Here is an 8,898-nt window from a genome sequence, read left to right as displayed (position 1 = left end):
TTCCCTCAGTACCACAGATAATGCTCCCTCAATACCTCAGATAGTGCTTCCTCAATACCTCAGAAAGTACTCCCTCAATACCTCAGAATGTGCTCTCTCAATACCTCCTTGCTCCCCATACCTTAGATAGCACTCCCTCAATACCTCACCTAGTGCACCCTCAATACGTCTGAAAGTGCTCCCTCTGTACCTCATATAATGCTCCCTCAATATCTCAGAAAGTGTTGACTCAATACCTCAGAAAGTGCACCTTCAGTACTTCAGAAAATTGTTTTCTCAATACCTCAGAAAGTGCTCCCTCAATATCTCAGATAGCGCTCCCTCCATACCTCAGATAATGCCTCCTCAAGACCTCAGAAAGTGCTCCCTCCATACCTGAGACATTGCTCCCTCAGTACCTCAAATAGCGCTTTCTCAGTACCTCAGAAAGTGCTCCCTCAGTACCTCAGAGAGTGCTTCCTCAGTAAATCAAATAGTGTTTCCTCAAACCTAAGAAAGTGCTCCCTCAATACCTTAGATATTACATCCTCAGGACCTCAGATAGTGCTTGCTCAATGCCTCAGAAAGTTCTCCCTCAGTACCTCAGAAAGGGCTCCCTCAGTACATCAGATAGTGCACCCTCAGTACCTCAGAAAATGCTCCCTCAATACCTCAGGAAAGACTCTCTCAATACCTCACATCGTGCACCGTCAATACCTCAGAGAGTGCTTCCTAAGTACCTTAGAATGTGCTTCCGTAGTACTGCAGAAAGTGCTCCCTCAATACCTCTGATAATGCTGCCTCATTACCTCAGAAAGTGCTCACTCAATACTTCAGAAACTGCTTCTTCAGTACCTAGATAGTGCTCCATCAATACCTCAGATAGTACTCCCTCAATGCCTCAGAAATTGCACCCTCAATACCTCAGATAGTGCTCACTCAATACCTTAGAAAGTGCTCGCTCAATACCTGAGATATTGCTTCCACAGAAGCTCAGATAGTGTTTGCTCAATACCTCAGAAAGTGCTCCCTCCAAGCCTCAGATAGTGCTCACTCATTTAATCAAATAGTGCTCCCGAAATACCTCAGAAAGTGCTGCCTCAATACCTCAGATATTATTCCTTAGTACCTCAGATAGTGCTTGCGCAATACCTCGGAAGTTCCTCCCTCAGTATCTCAGAAAGTACTCCCTCAATACCTCAGAAAATGCTCCCTCAATACCTCAGAAAATGCTCCTTCAGTACCTCAGATTGTGCACCCTCAATACCTCAGAAAGTGCTCCCTCAATACCTCAGAAAAGGCTCCTTCAATACCTCACATAGTGTACCGTCAGTACCTCAGATAGTGCTTCCTAAGTACCTCAGAAGGTGCTCCCGCAGTACTGCAGAATGTTCTCCCTCAATACCTCTGATAATGCTCCCTCATTACCTCAGAAACTGCTCACTCAATACCTCAGAAACTGCTTCCTCTGTACCTAGATAGTGCTCCATCAATTCCTCAGATAGTACTCCCTCAATACCTCAGAAAGTGCTCCCTCAATACCTCAGATAGTGCTCACTGAATAAATTAGAAAATGCACCCTCTATATATTAGAAAGTGCTCCCTCAGTACCTCAGATGATGCTTGTTCAATACCTCAGAAAGTGCTCCCTCAATACCTCAGAAAGTGCTTCCTCAATACCTCACAAAGTGCTCCCTCAATACATCAGCAAGTGTTCCCTCAATACCTCAGAAAGTGATCCCTCATTACCTCAGACATCGCTTCCTCAGTACCTCAGATAGTGCACCCTCAACACCTCAGAAAGTGCCCCCTCAATACGTCAGATAGTGCACACTCTGTACTTCAGGCAGTGCTCCCTCAATACCTCAGATAGTGCACACTCACTACCTCAGAAATTGCTCCCTCAGTACCTCAGACAGTGCTTGCTTAATACGTCAGAGTGCTTCCTCAATACGTCAGAAAGTGCTCCCTCAGTACCTCAGATAGTGCTTCCTCAGTACCGCAGAAAATTCAATACCTCAGAAGGAGCTTCCCCAATACCTCAGCAATTGCTCACTCAATACCTCAGAAAGTGCTCCCTCAATACCTCAGATAGTGCACTCACAATACCTCAAAAAGTGCTTCCTCAGTCCCACAGAAAGAGCTCCCTCAGTACCTCAGATATTGCTCCCTCAGTATGTCAGATAATGCTTCCTCAGTACCTCAGTTAGTGCTCCCTGAATACCTCAGAAAGTGCTTCCGTAGTACCTCAGAAAGTGCTCCCTCAGTACCTCAGATAATGCTCCCTCAATACCTCAGATAATTCTCCCTCAATACCTCAGATAGAGCTTCCTCAATTCCTCAGAAAGTGCTCCCTCAGTACCTCAGATAGTGCACACTCAGTACCTCAGACAGTGCTTCCTCAGTACCTCAGACAGTGCTCCCTCAATACGTCAGATAGTGCACACTCAGGACCACAGAAAATGCTCTCTCAAACCTCAGAAAGTGCTCCTTCAGTACCTCAGATAGTGCTTTCACGGTACCACAGATACTGCACCCTCAATGCCTCAGAAAATGCTCCCTCATTACCACAAATAGTGCTTCCTCAGTACCTCAGAAAGTACTCGCTCAATACCTCAGAAGGACCTCCTTCAATACCTCAGATTGTGCTCACACAGTACTCCGGATATTGCTACATCAGTACCTCAGAAAGTGCTCCACCAATACCTAAGAATGTGTTGCCTCAGTACCTCAGAAAGTGCTCCCTCAATACCTCAGATAGCATTCCTAAATACCTCAGATACATCTCCCTCAATACCTCAAACATTGCTCCCTCAGTACCTCAGGTAGTGCTTCCTTAGTACCTCAGAAAGTGCTCATTCAGTACCTCAGAGAGTTGTTCCTCAGTACATCAGATAGTGCTTGCTCAAAACTTCAGAAAGTACTCCCTCTGTACCTCAGATAGTGCTTCTTCAATCCGTCAGAAAGTGCTCCCTCAGTACGTCAGATAATGCTCCCTCAATACCACAGAAGGTGCGCACTCAATACCTCAGATAGTGCACACTCAGTACCTCAGACAGTGCTTCCACAGTACCTCAAATAATGCTCCCTCTGTACTCACATGGTGCTTTCTCAATACGTCAGAAAGTGCTCCCTCAGTACCTCAGATAGTGCAGCCCCAATACCTCAGAATGTGCTTCCTCAGTACCTCAGAAAGTGCTCGCTCAGGACCTCAGAAGGTGCTCCCTCAATACCTCAGATAGTGCTCCCCAATACCTCAAATAGTGCTCCCTCAATAGCTCAGATAGTTCTCCCTCAGTACCTCATATAATGCTCCCTCATATCTCAGAAAGTGTTCACTCAATACCACAGAAATTGCTCCCTCAGTAACTGAGAAAATTGCTTCCTCTCTTCCTCAGAAAGTGCTCCCTCAATTCCTCACGCAGTGCTTCCTCAATACCTCAGAAAGTGCACCCTCAGTACCTCAGAAAGTACTCCCTCAATACCTCAGAAAGTGCTTCCTCAGTACCAGAGAACGTGCTCCTTCATTACCTCAGATATTGCTCCCTCAATACCTCAGATAGTGCTTCCTCAGTACCTCAGAAAGTGCTCCCTCAATATCTCAAAAAGTGCTTCCTCAGTACCTCAGAAAGTGCTCACTCAGTATCTCAGATAATGCTCCTTCCGTACCTCAGATAGTGCTTCCTCAGTACCTCAGATTGTGCTCCCTGAATACCTCAGATCGTGCTTCGTCAAATCCTCAGAAATTGCTCGTTCAATACCTCAGATAGTGCTTCCTCAATACCTCAGAAAGTGCACCCTTAATATCGCAGAAAGTGCTCCCTCAGTACCTCAGAAAGTGCTCCTTCAGAACCTCAGAAAGTGCTCCCTCAGTACCTCATATAATGCTCCCTCAGTACCTCAGATTGTTCCCCCTCATTTCCTCAGATAGTGCTTCTCTGAAGGGAGGGGGAGAAAGAAACAGACAGTTCTCCTTTCAATCCAGTGATTTCTGCGGAAAAAGTTCCTTCAGAACAGACCGTTTTGAGGAAGAGTCACTTGGAATGCGAATTGTTCCTCTCTCTTCACCGTTGCTACCTGCTGAATTGTGCTGAATTTCCCCACCATCTGTTTACTTGAGAACTTGACCTGATCCAAGTGTCACTGAGTAATTCAGTCTGTGTTCACTGCTGCTTCTGCTGAAAGTTAACAAACAGGTTTAAGGCTGTGTAAGGTATTGTATTCGGAGGGCGGGCTACATGGGAGAACAGATACAGAACAAAGGCACACCGAAATGTTAGGTCTGAGCTGTTCCTTCTGAACTAACATCACAAAGTTACATTGATCAGGATCTTTGTGAAGTGCCTTTGTCAAGTGACCCTTCCTCAAAACGGTCAGTTCTGAAGGAACTTTCCCGCAGAAATCACTGGATTGAAAGGTGAACTCTCTCTCTGTATCTTTCTCCCTCTCCCTTCAGAGATACTGCCGGACATGCTGAGCTTCTTCAGCAATCTCTGTATAGATGTTTCAGGTCTCCAGCACCTCGGTACAGATTGATTTTAGTGTTGAATTCTCAAGCTTGCTCTGTTCAAGGGATTGAATCACTCTGCGACAAAGGGGGGTCAGTTACCACAGCTAACAGGTTCGTGATGCCAACATTGTTGGCTCAATCTCTATCATGACCTCGCCCCTCACCTGAGGTGTGTGACCAACCAGTCCTCTCTCTCTGACAAGACAGCAGCTCTCGGGTCCTCCTGGTCTATAATAACTTCCCAACTTTAAAAAGGGCACTCCAGTAAGAGAGCTCTTTACATGGTTCAGGTCAAACTCCTGGAGCTCCCTCCCTAACATCACTGTGGGACACCCAAGGACTGCAGCAGGAGAGTACACCTCACCCCCATCTTCCAGGCAACTATTAGAGGGTGTGGGAATCACATACAAGCCACATTTGAAAGTAAGGTTTATTACAGGGTCACACTGGATGGTCACTAAGACTATTTCTTTACCTCTGTTGAAATCAGCGTAATGAAGAATCAAAGGGTCGGTTGAAAATGACAATGATATCCTTTCGTAGGATGGTGTTCATTAGAGTTTGTATAGACAGTAGGAATGTTTGAGCACTTATTCAAGGGCATGCAGGTAGCTGCCAGAGGAAGTGATGGGGGCTGGTATAATTGCGACATTTCAAAGGCATCAGGATGAGTATGTGAATAGGAAGGGTTTAGAGGAATATCAGCCAAGTGCTAGCAAATGGAATGAAATGAGATGAGAATATTTGGTTGGTATGGATGGGTTGAACAGGAGGGTCTGTTTCCAAGCTGTGCATCTCAGTGACTCTGTGCCTCTGAATAGTCTATTGCAGAGAGTTTCAGATAGGGCTTGGTTTGTGTGTCTCTCTCATGCTTCCTCAGAATCTGCAAAACCCAATGACCCCAATTTGCCAAGAAATAAAGAAGGTCAGTACCGAGGGAGTGCCGCACGGTCAGAGGGTCAGTACTGAGAAAGTGGCGCACTGTCAGAGGGTCAGTACTGAGGGAGTGCCGCACTGTCAGAGGGTCAGTTTGAGGGAGTGCCGCACTGTCGGAGGGTCAGGACTGAGGGAGTGTCACACTAACAGAGTGTCAGTACTGAGAGAGTGTCACATTATCAGAGGGTCAGTCTGAGCAAGTGCTGCACTGTTAGAGGGTAAGTCAGAGGGAGCACTGCACTGTCCTACTGAGGTCACTACTGAGAGAGTGCTGCACTGTCAGAGAGTCAGTACTGAGGGAGTGCTGTACTGTCGGAGGGGTCAGTACTGAGTGAGTGCCACCTTCTCAGAGGGTCCTTACTATGGGAGTGCTACACTGTCAGAGTCTCCTTACTGAGGGAGTGCTGTACTGTCAGAGTGTCAGTACAGAGGGAGTGCTGCACTGTCAGAGGGGTCAGTACTGGGGTAGTGCCACACTCTCAGAGGATCATTACCGTGGTAGTGCCACACTGTCAGAGTGTCAGAGCTGAGGGAGGTCTACACTGCCAAAGAGTCGGTGCTGAGGGAGTGCTACACTCCCAAAGTGTCAGTACTGAGGGAGTGCTGCAATGTCAGAGGGTCAGTACTGATGGATTGCCACACTGTCAGAGGGTCAGTACTGAGGGAGTGCTGCACTGTCGGAGGGTCAGTACTGAGGGAGTGCCACACTGTCGGAGGGTCAGTACTGAGGGAGCGCCACACTGTCGGAGGGTCAGTACTGAGGGATTGCCACACTGTCAGAGGGTCAGTACTGAGGGAGTGGTGCACTGTCAGAGGGTCAGTACTGAGGTAGTGCCACACTGTCAGAGGATCAGTCCTAAGGGAGATCTTTACTGCCAAAGAGTCAGTGCTGAGGGAGCTCTACACTGCCAAAGGTTCAGTACTGAGGCGGTGCTGCACTGTCAGGAGGTCAGGACTGAGGGAGTGCTGCACTGTCAGAGGGCGAGCACTGAGGAGGTGCTGCACTGTCAGTGGGTCAGTACTAAGAGAGTGCTGAACTCTCAGAGTTTCATTACTGAAGGAGTGCCACACTGTCAGAGGGGTCAGTTTGAGGGAGTGCTGCAATGTCAGAGGCTCAGTACAGAGGGAGAGCTGCACTGAGAGAGTGTCAGCACTGAGGGAGTGCTGTACTGTCAGAGGAGTCAGTACTAAGGGAGTGCCACACTGTCAGTGCGTCAGTACTGAAGGAGTGCTGCACTGTCAGAGGAGTCAGTACTAAGGGAGTGCCACACTGTCAGTGCGTCAGTACTGAAGGAGTGCTGCACTGTCAGAGAGTCAGTACTGAGGGAGTGCGGCACTGTCAGAGGGGTCAGTACTGAGGTAGTGCCACACAGTCAGAGGGTCAGAGCTGAGGGAGGTCTGCACAGCCAACGAGTCGGTGCTGAGGGAGTGCTGCACTCTCAGAGTTTCAGTATTGAGGGAGTGCCACACTGTCAGTGGGGTCAGTACTGAGGGAGTGCTGCACGGTCAGAGGGGTCAATAATGAGGGAGTGCTGCACTGTCAGATTGTCAGTACTGAGGGAGTGCCACACTGTCAGAGGGTCAGTACAGAGGGAGTGCTGCACTGTCAGAGCGGTCAGTACTGAGGGGGTGCTGCAATGTCAGAGCGTCAGTACTGGGGGAGTGCCACACTGCCAGAGGATATGTACTGAGGAAGTGTTGCACTGTCTGTCGGTCAGTACTGAGGGAGTGCCACACTGTCAGAGGGTCAGTTGAGAGGGAGTGCTGCACTGTCGGAGGGGTCAGTGCTGAGGGAGTGCTGCACTGTCAGAGCGTCAGTACTGAGGGAGTGCTGCACTGTGAGAGGGTCAGTACTGAGGGAGTGCCGCACTGTCAGAGGGTCAGTCATGAGGGAGTTCCGCACTATCAGAGGGTTAGTACTGAGGGAGTCCTGCACTGTCAGAGGGTTAGTATGGAGGTAGTGCTGCGCTGCCAGAGGGTTAGTGTTGAGGGAGTGTCACACTGTCAGGGGATCAGTACTGAAGGAGAGCCACACTGTGAGAGGGTCAGTACTGAGGGAGTGCTACACTGTCTGTCGGTCAGTACTGAGGGAGTGCTTCACTGTCAGTGTTTGATTACTGAGGGAGAGCCACACTGTCAGAGGGTCAGTACTAAGGGAGTGCTACACTGTCAGAGGGTCAGTACTGAGGGGGAGCCATACTGTCAGAGGGTCAGTACTGAGGGAGTGCTGCACCGTCAGTGTTTGTGTACTGAGGGAGAGGCACACTGTCAGAGAGTCAGTACTGAGGGAGTGCCGCACTGTCGGAGGGTCAGTACTTTGGGCGCGCTGCACTGTCAGAGGGTCAGTGCAGAGGGAGTGCTGCAATGTCAGAGCGTCAGTACAGATGGAGTGCTGCACTGTCAGAGAGTCACTACAGAGGAAATACGGCACTGTCAGAAGGGTAAGTACTGAGGTAGTGCCACACTGTCAGAGTATCATTACTGAGGTACTGCCACACTGCCAGAGTGTCAGATCTGAGGGAGGTCTACACTGCCAAAGTGTCGGTGCTGAGGGAGTGCGACACTCCCAAAAAATCAGTACTGAGGGAGTGCTGCACTGTCAGAGGGTCAGTACTGAGGGTGTGCCACAGTGTCAGAGGGACAGTATTGAGGGAGTGCTGCAATGTCAGAGCGTCAGTACTGAGGGAGTGCCACGCGGTCGGAGGGTCAGTACTGTGGGAGTGGTGCACTGTCGGAGGGTTTGTACTGATGGAGTGCCACACGGTCGGAGGGTCAGTACTGAGGTAGTGCCACACTGTCAGAGGATCATTACCGTGGTAGTGCCACACTGTCAGAGTGTCAGAGCTGAGGGAGGTCTACACTGCCAAAGAGTCGGTGCTCAGGGAGTGCTACACTCCCAAAGTGCCAGTACTGAGGGAGTGCTGCACTGTCAGAGGGTCAGTACTGAGGGGGAGCCATACTGTCAGAGGGTCAGTACTGAGGGAGTGCCACACTGTCTGTCGGTCAGTACTGAGGGAGTGCTGCACCGTCAGTGTTTGTGTACTGAGGGAGAGGCACACTGTCAGAGAGTCAGTACTGAGGGAGTGCCGCACTGTCGGAGGGTCAGTACTTTGGGCGCGCTGCACTGTCAGAGGGTCAGTGCAGAGGGAGTGCTGCAATGTCAGAGCGTCAGTACAGATGGAGTGCTGCACTGTCAGAGAGTCACTACAGAGGAAATACGGCACTGTCAGAAGGGTAAGTACTGAGGTAGTGCCACACTGTCAGAGTATCATTACTGAGGTACTGCCACACTGCCAGAGTGTCAGATCTGAGGGAGGTCTATACTGCCAAAGAGTCGGTGCTGAGGGAGTGCGACACTCCCAAAAAATCAGTACTGAGGGAGTGCTGCACTGTCAGAGGGTCAGTACTGAGGGTGTGCCACAGTGTCAGAGGGACAGTATTGAGGGAGTGCTGCAATGTCAGAGCGTCAATAC

The sequence above is a fragment of the Chiloscyllium punctatum genome, chromosome 28 (genome assembly GCF_047496795.1).
Source record: "Chiloscyllium punctatum isolate Juve2018m chromosome 28, sChiPun1.3, whole genome shotgun sequence".
NCBI lineage: Eukaryota > Metazoa > Chordata > Chondrichthyes > Orectolobiformes > Hemiscylliidae > Chiloscyllium > Chiloscyllium punctatum.
This window is presented reverse-complemented; position numbering follows the sequence as displayed.